This window comes from Corvus cornix, chromosome 5, assembly GCF_000738735.6.
Source record: "Corvus cornix cornix isolate S_Up_H32 chromosome 5, ASM73873v5, whole genome shotgun sequence".
Classification (NCBI taxonomy): domain Eukaryota; kingdom Metazoa; phylum Chordata; class Aves; order Passeriformes; family Corvidae; genus Corvus; species Corvus cornix.
In genome coordinates this window covers 54,140,277-54,154,384 of record NC_046335.1, presented here as the reverse complement: position 1 = coordinate 54,154,384, position 14,108 = coordinate 54,140,277, and the positions used below count along the sequence as shown (strand labels likewise).

The 14,108-nt window shown below is 38.2% G+C and overlaps 1 long non-coding RNA gene across 2 annotated transcripts in view; it reads left to right on the top strand.

Annotated features, from left to right (window-relative positions):
* The window catches only part of LOC104692975, a 67,166-nt gene extending 55,288 nt beyond the window's left edge, over positions 1–11,878 (top strand). For both annotated transcript variants that reach the window (XR_002046820.3, XR_005602106.1), the window contains 3 exons: positions 1,604–1,686; positions 3,530–3,601; positions 7,344–11,878. This is a non-coding gene — a long non-coding RNA (uncharacterized LOC104692975). The remainder of the gene's footprint in view (positions 1–1,603; positions 1,687–3,529; positions 3,602–7,343) is intronic.
* Positions 11,879–14,108: the final 2,230 nt, after the last annotated feature.

The window sequence follows — 14,108 nt, the reverse complement described above, 5'->3', positions numbered from 1 at the left end:
ACCCTAACTGCACCGTTTGCTTAGAAAATCAATCCAAAATGGAACTGTGTTTTATACAGGGAGCACATAGGGGGTCAGCCTCCCATGACACATGACCTTTTACCTTTCAGGCTCAATGGTAACAGGAATGGAAAAGAAAAATTTTGGCTTCTTAGAAGCTATTTTACTATTTTCTATGACAGAATTTTAGGAACTTCAAAGTATTTTGAAACAGAAAATTAAATTATACTATTTTTAAGGATTGAAATAAGAACAGTGTCTGACAGTTGTTATTCTTTACTGGTCCTCCTAATAAAACACAATGTGACAGGAGTGCTAAGTGCCTTCAGCTTAGCAAATGGACCTCTAATTCCTTCTTCAAAAGTATCTGGTTTACTCATTTTGACAGCTAAAATGTGAAAATAGCTAGTAGGACATGTACCCATATCATTTAAAAATGTCTTACTTTCCCTAATAACCAGGATCTACCAGAAGGAGAATGTTCCCTACATTTTCCTGTATCCATCAGTTCTTTTACTGTCCTTATATATTAGATAAGGAATGGAAATGCCATAGTGTTCAGTCAGTTTTATAGATTACCATTTCCTTCCATGGCTCACACAGACAATAGGGATTTACTAATGATAGAGGAAGAAATGCAGCCCACAGAGGCTCAGAAGAGTTTTTGATTAATTTTGTGCTTACTCAACCTTCTGTCCAGCCTTTTCCCAGATGAAGTCCAGTGGAATATGGCTTTAACATCCAAAGCAGGAGGATAAGGTACTTATGTTTGCTGACTGAAGTCCTGGATATTTTTAACGTGATAGACTGACAAGTTACAGCCAAAGCAGAGCACAGAGACTCTGCTTTCCATACATCAGAGCTGCTGAATGCACAAAAGCCATCGGGGCCTGTCAGGGAAATCACCACTTTTCTTGCACAACAGAATCATGTCATTCCTTCTATCCCTGTAGGTGGATAAATATTTTGTGCAGATTGGCTAACATGACATACCTAATAAGGTTTTAGTAAAATAAGTCTGTGGTTGGCAGTATTTATGCCAAGCATAGTATGGGTTTATGACAGTAAAAGTGCCCGATGGAGTTGTCCCACTGCAAGGAAAGTTACTGCAAGTGATTGAAGGAGGTGGAAGAGGTGATGTTTAAGAACTAGAACTGTTTTTTTGACCTGAAAGCAAACACTTCTCCATTCCACAGAAGTGAAATGTTTTTCCATCAAGAGCCAGCAGACACAGAATGATAAAGTTTTCCTGGGAAAGGCAGTTGATTATGGTGATAAAAGGAACTTAAGAATAACTGTAATAATAAAAAAAAAGCTTCACAGAAAATTGTAGATGACTTGCAAGTAGCAAATGTGTGAGTGATCTTTCCTCTGGTTATTCTTGTGAAGTACCTGGATGCATTACTTGTGTGCATTGCATTAGTAATGTATGCATTACACATTGTCTTTAGGCTTGGTTTTCCTAAGAGTCATGTGAGAATACCTGCAATTTTAAATGAAATTAATGAGTAAAATGAATGAAGCTGAATGTGATCTTGTGTTTGGAAGATGAGATGAAGTGGTGAATCAAGAGAACTAATAGTTTTCTCTGTTCTATTTGGAGAGGACAAGAGCCTGTCTCCTGCTGCATTGCTCGTGTTTGAGGAGAACAGAGGACACAAGGAGTTTCTACCTGAAAATATGCAGGTATGTGAGTATGTGCAGGTGGTCAGAACCCTGAGTTTTCATTCAGTCTCTCTTAATAAACTACAGCCCACCTCAGGCTGGCCACAAGCTGGGTGTGGAGCGAGGTCAGCAAAGAGGCAAACTCTGTGGTGGGAGCTGTCTCTGTGTCCTCACCCAAAGGAGCTCAGCTGTGAAAACTCCTCTGCCAGGGAAGTATCAGGGGCATTCACACAAATCCTGAAATTGTTCATCTCTATTGATGAGGTATAATGGGCCACCATCTTATAAGGTGTCAGGGACTCCCACAGTGTCCCATGATCCACAACATCATATCATATCCAGTGTGAAACTCCCCACCCCAGGAGAGGTACCTGGCATTCCCACCTGAACCTGAGTGACTGTAAACCCAATGGATTCATTCTGTGTTCCATGGATTTCCCTCCACACCTGATGGATCCAGTCTGCAACCAGCACTTCAGCCAAGACTATGACCATCACCTCAACCAACAGACACTGAAATTGCAACCAAATCTCATTGTGAGGCCTTTGGGTGGTGAGGTCTTTCTGCTCTTACCCTTCCTTCTCTTTCTTCTCCTTACATGTTTCCCTAAGTGATATTTTTTATGCTTTTATATTGTCATCCTACTAAAGATAATGATAACCAAAATGGCTACATACCTGCTTTCCATTGCCATCAAATTGCTCTAAAATAAACCTTACAGATTTATATTTCCAAACACCAATCATTCAGTGTTGTTTCACTCTAATCCACCCCAGGGGATCCATTAACAGGAACCTGTGTTCTTCTCACCCTTGTGTGGGTGGGTTGGAACACCCTATTAAGTTGGCTCCTTTTAATTTTTCTTGTGAATACAGAAGATCTAATTTGTCTGTGTACCTAACTACGGGCACCATGCAGAGCCATAAGGGGCAACGAGGCACCTTGTGCACACATCTCCTGGAATACATCATCCATACTCACAGGAAAACAGTGGGTGGAAAGGAGGAGTAATGTACAAGGACCCAGGGTGTGATGGAATTTATCTGTTTGGCATTGTGCTGGATCATAACACTGCTTGAAATAAACACTGTTCTTCACTTTTCATTAGAAAGAATTGCCTCTGAGAAAAAGAACCCAACATATTTTATGGGAATTTAAAGATATTAATAAAATGTAAATGATTAAGTTATTAAACATTATTGAAATAGGCAGATAATTATTTATTAGTAATATTTAAATATAGTTATAAAATTATCAAAGTTATTTTATAACATTTAGTTAATGATTTAATGGTCACATGCACTTTCTAAAAGGGTATTTCTGATTAGACTCTGGGAAAAGGCTAATTTTTAATAGCAGACCTTCCTGCACCTCAGAGAACATGCAGAAGTTTCCAAAGCTTTAAAAGTTACTGAACAAAAACTGGTAGGATGGCAAAGAGGGTCCATCACCAGTACATTCCTTTTTGGGATCGAGATCAGGGGCCAGTATACCAGAATTATCAGGAAATTGTTTCTATGACATGGGGTAAAGAAAGCATCAGGTTCCAGCTCCAAATTTCTGTCAATAAAAGAAACTTTCTTCATACCCAAAGGATAGAGAGTTGAGATCAATATGCCAATGAAAAATGAACATACTGGTGAACAGATTTATTCCTGAAAATAATTTCCTTATCCATAGTATGTAGTAGAAGAAAAATGAGGGACACCACACTTTGTCAAGCAGTATTAAAATATGTATCCATCTAGCTGAGAGTTTTAGGGATGCAATTTTTAAATAGTTATTTCAGTATTTTATCATTTTCCCACTGGCTGCTTTGATTTGCCTAACAGGTTTGTGCTTTATCTGGTTCTCTTTTAACAGGGTTTCACTGGATGGCTTTGATCTGGAATAACTGGGACAGAGGAAAGTTTTTAACAGTTCTTTTCTTCCCTGGTAAATGGCATTTCTTCACAGATATTACATTCATAGATATATTAAGAAACCATTTTTATTAGGTCTAGTCACATTACAGATCTGGAAGTGCAAGTATACTCTACAAATTATGGAGCTACAAGGACTAAATTTCCTTTCCTGAGAATGTCTGGTTTGGATGGGAATGGCAAATTAGCCAGGGCAGCCTACAGGAAAATGTACTTAGCTGTGTGCTGTGCATGGTGAAGTGTATCCAGACTGATAGGACTGGTGTGTGTTTGGTTCCCATTGACCTCAGTGAGCCAAAAATACATAATGCAGTGTTTTGCTGAACTGGGCCCAGCTTCGCTGAAGTGCTTTGACTCCAAGTGTCTGTGTAGTTTATAACTTAGTGTTGATATCACAAGGAGTGGGTGACTAAATATTTTTTTAATCTAAATTATAAAACAAACATTTGATTAAGAAAGACATTTCAGGGAGCTTTTTGTAGTAAAGCTAAAGTTGAGAGGAACACAAAATACTCCCAGCAAAATGAAAGTAGGTCTTGAAGAACCCAGTACCACTCTTTGTTTAGAAATGGAAGACAGAGAACATTTCAGAATTTAAAAACTAATTCTAAGGGTAGAAAATAGGTATTTCCATTTTGTCTTTCCTAAAGTGATAGTTCACATAGAGAGCAAAATTGCTGTGGGAGCAGAAACACTGCCTGCATATAAAAGTAAATACCTTTGCAACCCTGTAAATGGATTTTTCAGAAATGGAGAAACAGTTAGAGCATACTTTCTTTAACAATTCCCAGTTTGATGCTTAGCTAGGCCATTTCACTCTATTTAAAGAGTCATGATTAAAATAATATCTAGAAAGGACTGAAGAGTAGAATCTTTCCTGAGGGAAATGCTATTTCAACATTGCTTTCAGCCTGAACCAACAAAAAAGTCCAAGTATCAAAACATTTTGCTGAATTGAAAGGCTCAGAAAAATCTCAGATTGATAGCATAAGAATAAACCCCTCTGATTTAAAATGTTTTAATCTCTGAGCTGCTGTCTGCATAGGGCTGAATGGGAACTTCAGGTTTGGACATTCAGGCTCTTTGATTGGGCCATTCTCACAAGAGTTGGACCCGATGATCCCTGTGGGTCCCTTCCAACTCGGGATATTCTGTGATTCAGCTTTAAGAGTTTCATGTTGCTTGGGGGTCACTTTGAGGGTGCCAGGTTAGGAAACAGCATCCTTGCAGCTTCCCCAAAGCCCCCATGGAATCTCACCACCTTGTTCTGCCTCTGGCCCACCCTCAGTTATTGGGAGCTGGAGGTAGGCTGTGGTTCCGAATATATTTTCTGAAAAAAGGAATAATAATCCTAAAATCTTTTTTGGTGTGATGGGAAGAGACAACTGTGAGAATCCCCAGCCAGGCTGGGTCACAAGTCATTCTCTATTCCCTCAGCCTCACCATGTGCTTTTCTTTGAAAAGGCAAATTCTTTTGGTGATCACAACCCTTTTTTTAGACTTTTTTATATAGCAAGGGCTATTAATTAGCCTGCATTCCTCTTTTGCAGCACATAGCATGGCTGTAATTGCTTGTCCGTAGTAGGTAGGCTACTTGTCAGTTTGTTGTAATTAATGCTATTGGAGTTACATATACGAAATAGAGACATTCTGCTTGGTTCTGTCTGTGGAACTGTGTTAATGTCCTTGTGGAGTGATGTGGTGGTGTCCTGCATGTAACCTCCTGCCGTGCTGGGACTCATGTTCCAGGTGTGAGTGTACAGAACAATCTACTGTTGAATAGTGTCTGAAGAGAAGGGGCAGTGTGAAGCCAAGGTGGCCCTAGAGATCTCTGTGACACTGAGAGAAGAGAGGAATTTTTAATTTTTTTTTTTTTTAAAGAAAGAACTAGAGCAGTAACTCTTTCTGTAACTCTTGTAGAATTGTCCTCTACAGAGTTAGCGAAAATATGATTTCTATTCTGGAATAAATTTTTGATTTAACATCAAATTTGAGATGTGGTTTGAATGTATTTTTGTTCCCAGAAGTTGTATCAGCTTTATCTGCAGCATTAGAGCAGAATAAAGAGAGCAGAATCATATTGTGCCATAGCTGTGCAGAGTGACAGCCCCCCTGTAGGTAGAAGCCTTCCTCTCTAACAATGATAGTTCCTTCTAACCTGCTTACCCAAAGATGATGAAAAGCTGCAGAAACAGAATTGTATTTACAGATTCTTGGTTGCATGTGTTTGTTGCTTGCTAGGATTTTATGGACACTGGGAAAAATATTGATGAAAACAGGAGATGCTGCAGGGTTGTGCTTTTCTCTCCCACTTTGCAAAGGAAAATATATGTTTTGTAGCATTTCAGGTCATATTGCTTGCTTCTCTAGTCCATCAGTTTTTGCAGCAATACAAACTGTTCGACTGTTACCTGCATGGCTGTAGAATGCATTATTTCACCAGGTCCTGTAAAGAAACTGTAGGGATTATTAGGTACAGCCTCTCACAATTCACTGTAATGGAAATAAACCTATAGTTTAGTGTATTTATGTATCTCCAAACTTCTCCCAGCCTTTCCAGTGAGGGTGAGTTAGTGCTGGCATTCTGCAGCTCTTTGTTTTGTCATGAAATCAGAACTGGGGAAGAGACTTTTCCCAGAAAAGGTGGAAGCTGGGAGCTCTCATGCCAGCACTGTGGCTTCAGGAATTAAGCAGGAGTACACCATAGAAAGGCATTCTGGGCACAAATTAGGCTGCTGCTTTTGCTGCTGCTTAAGCATGCAAATGTTTTCATGTTGCAGCCCAGAGAGATGCCCAGTGATGCAGACTTGAGGCAGAGGAACAAGGGAAGATGAAGCCCTGTTGAACTCAGCAGGAATTCTATCAGGGATTCTGTGGAAGGCCCTCAGAGCTGGCCTGAGCCTTGTCGTGCTGTCTTGGGGTTATTCCTTCTTCAGCAGTGACACTGCTTTTGGAGGAAGCTTATTATTTTTATGGGGCCTTTTATTAAAAGTCAAATAATTGCTTTCTGTATATTTTAAGTTTCAGGGCCTTTGGGTTGATCTTTTTCTAGCACCCATCAAACAACATTCTCATATAGTCACAGAAAGCCATTCCTGCAAAAAATCACTCTGTCAGGATTTTTTCCTCTGGTTCTCAAGTTATCTTAATGCTTGCTGCTGACAAATGACTTTTTTAGCTTGATTTAAATGTATGTTCCTATCCTTGCTGAATCATACAATTGTGACCATACTGCATTTAATCTAATCCATTCATTTATTTGAATTATTTCATTTTTATTCTAGTTCCTCTTGGTACATGCTTCATAGTATTGAATGCATTTAAGAAAACCAGCACTTATTTTGATAGATTCAGAGCTGAAATTTTCTGCCCTACAAGACCATTCTATAATTCCCCAAGGAAAAGTTCTGTGGAGGGTTGTTTTTTTCTATATTACAGTAGGTTCTGCAGATTCTGCTCAAACATTGTTTTATTCATATTATTGGCTTCAACAAAAGTGTTTATGATGGACAGTGACTATTTCTCAGCACAAATAACTGCTGAAAAGCCTATGTAAAAGAAACCATTTATAGAAAGCAAAACCCAAACAAACAAAAAAATACACAATCAGATTTCAGCAGAGTAGTTAATAGACTTGTAACATGTCAGAGTGTCACACTCACTGTCACAAATACGAAATTCACATCTCACTTGAATTTGCCTTAGCTTCCTTCAGTTATTGATTTCTTTTTCTTTTTTTTTTTTTTGTTAATTAGGAGCCAAAGCATCTCCTCCTCAAGACAGGGTAACAAATGAATTCAGAGCAGGTTTCTCAGGGCTTTTTCCAGTCTGGATCTGAAAACATCAAAGGACTCCACGAGCTCTTTGGGCAATGTGTGACCATTGTCTCTCATCTTCTTGCTGTGCACCTCAGCAAAAAATTCCTTCCATCTTCTTGATCACCTCCTGTTAGGACTGGATCAGGGCAAACTACTTGAGTAGGAAATACTCATCAGCAACCCCCAAACATTCCATATAAATGATGCTTGAAGATCACAAGATCCCAGTGATTTCTGACACACAAACCAGTCTGATTAGTGCAACAGGAATAGCAAAATCTGCTATGAAAAATATGAAAGAGGCCTGAAGAATAATAGTGTTAAGTATAATTTCCCCAAGATGACTTCCACCATGGCAAAAGACCAAAAAATGTATTAAAAAGTAAGCCTGATTGGTTTTCATTTTTGTAAACAATATGGAATAAATTAATTTTTTTGTTGTATTGATGATACTCACAGTTTCTTGTACATTCTTGCAGAGATATTTTGCACTATTCTTTGAAGGTCTCATAAAAAATTCAGCACATATAAAGATACACTGTAATTTCTGAAAGAAGTTCTAGAAAATGTGAATGGAACTCTTTCTGGATGAACATGTATCATTAAGGTATCACCTGTATTTCGAAAAAGTGTGTCACAAACCTAAGAAAAGAAACATTGTAACATAAATGAATCTTTATCATGTCATCATAAAGAACTTATAACGTCTAAGACAAGAGCCAGACTTCACAAACAGATTACCACGTGGGTTTTCTTACTGTTTAGTAAAGGCTGTTCATGAAAACATCAAAATGCAAGCTTTGATAATTCAAGACAGATTGCAGTGGTTTTCAATGGAAAAAACAGAGCTCTGAGAGCACTTTTGAAAGGGACAGATGCATTTTTTTTTGAATACAGAGACAAAAAAGTCTCACTCCCAAAATATCTTTGGCAAGGTCCTGCCAAATGTTCTTCCAGGGGTACTTGAGCGCTGCTCTGCAGAAATGGGATCTCCATCACGGAGAACACTCAACCTTCTTTCTGAAAGGCACACCAAAATCCTGACTCTTAAGCAGGAGAATATGATGGCCCACACAGATTTTAGGAGGATGGACAGCTGCTTCTGTCGACACAGGGAAAAAGTTCCTCAAGCCACTCAATTTGCACTTGGCAGATCTCCAGCTGCTGCTCTGTGGCATCAACTATAAAGCTGTACTAGGGATATTTATTTTTAACATTCCAGGTTGCTGCCAGGTAGAATAATGAATGAGACTGCAGTAAAATAAGCACAACATGCCTTTCATCTGATGATGTATGATGGGAAGACTGCTGTATCTGTGACGGTAAAAAATTTCTCTGCTCCTTTGCCTGGTTTTATCTCATGTATGTAGAAGGAAAAAATTAATAAAATGAAAGATGTGGCTTCATGTTTATTCACTCATCAGTCTTAGCTTATGATTGTGAATTTCATACATTCTGTGATTTTTTTCTCCTTCTTTTACTCTTATGGAATTATTCTGATTCTTATGGAATTACTGATTTCAAGGGAAGTTGACCTGGAGTGGGGAGGTCGTGTTACTGGAAGAAGTGCTTGAGCAGTATGTCAGGATTAGTACATACCTGTGCTGCCACCCTGTTCAGCAACTTGTTAAGAAACATAAGTTTGTGAAATGACATCACAAAATACACCTGGAAATTTATTTCTCTTAAAGCTTGTGTGCACTGGAAGGAGGTTCTGATGTAGCTAGAGTTGCAGTAATACCAACCTTCCCATTTTTGTGTCCTCCAACGCATTTGGGCACACACTCTCATCCATGCTGCGAGTCAGTGCTGGTGCTCTGCAGCACTCAGACTTTTTCTGCCTGTGGGATGAAATGTTCAGTAGAGAGCATGTTTTATACCTGCATAATTGTGGGCATTCCTGGATTTTGGAGTGGCACATCAGTGAAACAGCAGTTTTGTGACTGGAGAAGTCACACCAGTTCCGGTTTGTACATGTCGACTGATGTGTTTACAAAAGACCTGTCCCTGGCACTTCTGTTGCAATTTCCACTTAATGTTTCTCACAAGCAAGTGTCTAATATGAGGACAGTTACATTATCCCTGATGCATATCTTACTAATGTGTTGAAAATATGAGATTAGATTTGGTCTTCTGAGGATTACTGATCATTGCTTTAGCTGAGGAAATGAGTTATACTGCTCTGCTCCCTTGTGCTATGTATTTATTTCTTGCTTCAGGTAAGTTTGGCTGTACCACTCTGTTATTTTAACAGCTTTTAACACTTAAAAAAACCATTATTTTTGGTTCAATATTTCATTATTCAGAAAAAGTTTGAAATATCTTCCTCTTTGGATGAAGAGCCTAATTGGATATAAAACATGACACTTTGCATTTTGTAGTGTTGTGATATTAATGCTCTGAGTGCCTTAATATGTGGGTCATTGGTAGGGTGCAATCTGTACTGCTTCTGGCATGCATTGCCTTAAAGCTGGGGATCATTCTTTTATTTTTATGGCAAACCTATTATGAGCTTATATAATACTACCTTTTTAATCAGCAGTGCTTCAGATGATGCTCCAGCTCAGAGGAAAGGGCTTGCTTTGGCTTAACCAGTATTTTCCCAAAGCTTATATTAATGAGTCTACTTAAAGCTATGGTCACACTAAGAAGCAAAATTACAGACTGCATGGAGACTCTTGATAAGGAAACAGGGAAAATATATATCAAGAAGATCAAAGAAGCACCTGAAATTAATTATAAATTAGCACTGAAGTGTAGCTGCCAAAGCACTTTAATTATTACTGGAGGTTAAACAACCCCAGTATAATATTGTATGTTGGTTAAGTTTCCACCAGAGTCCTTTCACTGTGTTCATTTACACCTAAGATAACTGAAGGATGAATGACTTCCAGTCTAAAAGAAGACACTGGAGACGTCATTTCCATAGGAAGGTTCTACATTTTTAGATGCTCTTCACATCCTGGTGGCACATTCTACAATGGGGGCTATTAGAGAAACCCCATTAAAATAAGATGTAGGATTGATAAGTAAAACTGAATTTCACTGTTAAGATATTTTTTCCCATGCTGAGATTAGGAAGGAACCTAAAACTTTATCACTGATTTAGTTTCAAAGCTGAAACCTATCAGAGCACAAGTGCAGTTGTAGTTCAGTGTTTCTCTGCAACCAGAGGTACAAAGTGACAGCCAGGCTCCAGTGAAGGTCAGGGACCTAAATGATGAGACAGATGTTGGTCAAGGGCCGCACTGCTAACGATTCCAAAATGTACCTTCTCTGGCATAATTTGGACAGCTCATAGATTAATAAAGATTGAAAGCTCTTATTTACAGCTCTGCTTTTAGAAAAGAGTCATTCTTTGTCCATAAAAAATGCTGTTATCCACAAAGACCCCGCAGAACTGAATGAATCCAAGCATTCTGCTTTAGAACCCATCTGGTCAAGAAATAAGTATTTATTTGATAACTTTTCATCTCCTGCGTTTTCTAAAACATGCTTTCTTTCCATTTAGAAGTATAGTTTTATACTCATGCTAAATGAATTATTCACAGAGAATAATTTGGCTGATCCATATGAGATTATTTTCTTGCTTATGAATCATCAAGGTAGGTATAATTAGAGCCAGTTGAAAAAATTTTAACAAATCAAAAGGTCATTTACTCTGTTCTCTGCCATTGGTGGTCCATATGGTTTCAGTGTAACTACTGCAGCTTTTTAAGAACTACAATTGTGCACATTCACATAGAAATTTTATCTCCTTGGTTTATGCCATATCTGCTGTGTAGCTGGAAAAAATTTATTTTTGCAGCTGTTCTTTATATATGTGAAGGTTGTTATTGTATATTCTCTAAACATGTTTCCTGTGGGCTAAACAATGCCAGATCTTTCAGGCTTTCCCCAAAGAATGTGGTCAACTGGTGTCCATTATTTGTGCCACTATGTGTTTTATCCCAAGGGATCTACCTGAAAAATATTAAAAATAAAAAACAAATTATGAGCTCCAGTGCCTGCGAAATGAAAGGGATTTGAGAATTTGACCATTTTCACATCTTTGTGCCTCACAATAATTATTTCTGGTGGTTTTTTGGGAAAACTTGAAAAAAGTATGTCCCTTAAAATGAAACTGTCACATGAAAGGGGAAATAAATTCTCAAATTATACATCTGCAGCAAAGTCGGGGGCCATCTTCTTCAGTATGAAATCAAGCTGTATAATGAGTAATAGGCACTTACAATAATAATATAGGATTGCTGTAAATGGATTTAGAATATTCAATGGAAATTAGAAACATGAATATGTAAAAAAAGAGCTGTACCAGAATACATTTACTTTAGTGTCATCCTCGTTCCCTCTTTGGCTATCTTTTTATCATCCCTCTACTATCTGAATATAGTGAAACTTGTTTACTACCATGGAAAAATCAGCTGTGGAAGCACCAGAACTCCACTTGGAATATCATGACGGAAGGGAGAAGCTTGGCCAGCGGGACAGCTCATTGATCTTCAGCTGCCAGGTGGAAGCTGCTGCTGGAGGCTTTGTGGGAGGTGTGGAAGTGTCTCTACAAACAATGCACTGAAACTGGGCATGGAATAAACACTGTTCCCCTGTACCATTGACAGTGGGCTACTTCCAATGCATGGATGCAAAATGCAGCTGCCACATTATTCTCCATTGGGAGATGGCTAGATGGCCTAAAATGTGCTCTTTTGGGGACTAATAAAGAAAGGGTATTTTTATTTATTTCTGTGGAACTAGTTACACACATTTTAAAAAGTGTGATAACTCTGCTCCTTGCTCCTTGCTTTGATTTTTGATTCTGGCTGTTGCTTGCACCAGCAGTGAGTATAAATCTGCCAAGTGCCCACCTGCTGGTTTTGTGGAGCATTTTCAAAGTTGCCACTGGCAGGTATCAAATCTCAAAAGTGCTACAGGTAGGAAAAGGCCATCTACTGCAAAAGACACTTGTTTTGATTACAGCAGATGCGAAAACTGATGGTTCCTGAGGTACATGAAACTGAGTTACCTATTAAATACACAAAATAGAGTAACTCCAGCCAAGTCAGTGGTGGCAGTCCAGAGCCACACCAAAATGAGAGAATCCCTCAGTGGTGCATTCTTCCCTTCCTCACTCCACTGGGGCCATCCTGAACAAAACTCACCATGGAAGCTAAGTTCATTAATATTTCAAGCAGAAAATGTACTGGCATCTGCCTGTCTTTCCATCCCATGCTAAGATTAATTTGGCTGTGTGTCAATTGCTTCACAAAAAACCACTCCAATTTGTGGATTCTTGCATTGAAAGCTAAGCAAAAAAAATATCCTGAGGAGTGTTTTTAATCTTCTCAATGTGCCTCTAAATTTCTCTGTGTCTTTGATATCCTCAGGCAACACTTGTGTCATTGCTTTCTTTCTGAGGTTTTAGTCTGCATTTTTAGGTGCCTTATGATTATCTCAGCAGTACAGGTGTATTTTTTTTTCTAAAAAAGTATTAAAATAAGAGGTTTCTGAGGGACAGGATGAGCTGCTTATTGTGTAAAACCCTCCACTGTATCAAGCTGTTGCTGGCTACTCTTTCTGTCCTCTCTATTCCTAAGTCCTGTAAATTTTCCAACTCTAAGTAGTGTTTACTGGAGGGATTATTTCAGTCAGTATCCTTATGCATGTTTCTCCACCCAATGGCAAGCTTTGTGTGCCAGATGCATTGGTTTCATTCTCAACATGTTCCAAGTCTTTGTGCCTACTTTTCAGGATGATTTGGTAGATGAAGTTCGTGTGCTTCTGTGATAATACTAGAAGTTGTTAGTGGGTTTTCTTTTTTTTTTTTTCCCCCTTAAATTATATTTAATTATGTCTATGGCAATTTTTTTCTTCAGCTTTTTGAAACCTGTCTGTAAAATATTAGGGATAACAAATTTTGATGCAACTGGATTAAGAGCCTTGGACACGGCTTCCAGTACATCACATTTGAAATAATAAATCCATTTTTTTAATTTCCTTCCAGATACCAATGACAGATACACAGAGAAAGTAATTATTTAAAATTTAAATGACTATTACATTAATTTTTCAGTTTGGATTGATTTTTTTTTTTCATTTAAGAAAAAATCTACATTTTTATGAAAATCCCCTTTGATCTTAGTTTTCCAAGCTTGAACTAAGTATGATTCAGTTTTAGGTAACATGGCATATTTAGTTATGCTTGTGTTAGGGAGTTTTTAGTTTTAAGAGTAGCATGTTATTTTCATAATTAATTTGTAATTTGTATAATATTTGCTAATGTAGCATGTGTTGTATGACATATAAAAAGCATGTTGCAACAGCCTGAAAAACTTAAGAGACTGCTATTGACAGACACACAGCTTGAACTTAAGCTGCCAAATGTACCTGCAGTATCTGCCCAGAATGAGCTGCTGCTGTTTTCTGGTAATTCAGGGCATCCTTTGTAATTAGACAGGTAAATTTAATTCTTCTTTTGCTTTACTCTACATGTGATGAAAGCTGATGAGCAAGAAAAAATAGTACTTTCTTGGGCAAAAAGGCTTTTAAGGTAATCGCTCAGGAATCTTAAGGGGCTTGGGGTGTCTCTCTTCTCTTTTTAAAGCATGATCCTTCACAGGAGGATGATTTAAAAAGCCATGATCTAATAGGAGGCTTGGTGGCATTTGAGGCATTATCAGGATACAGTTGAAAGAGTTGACTGGT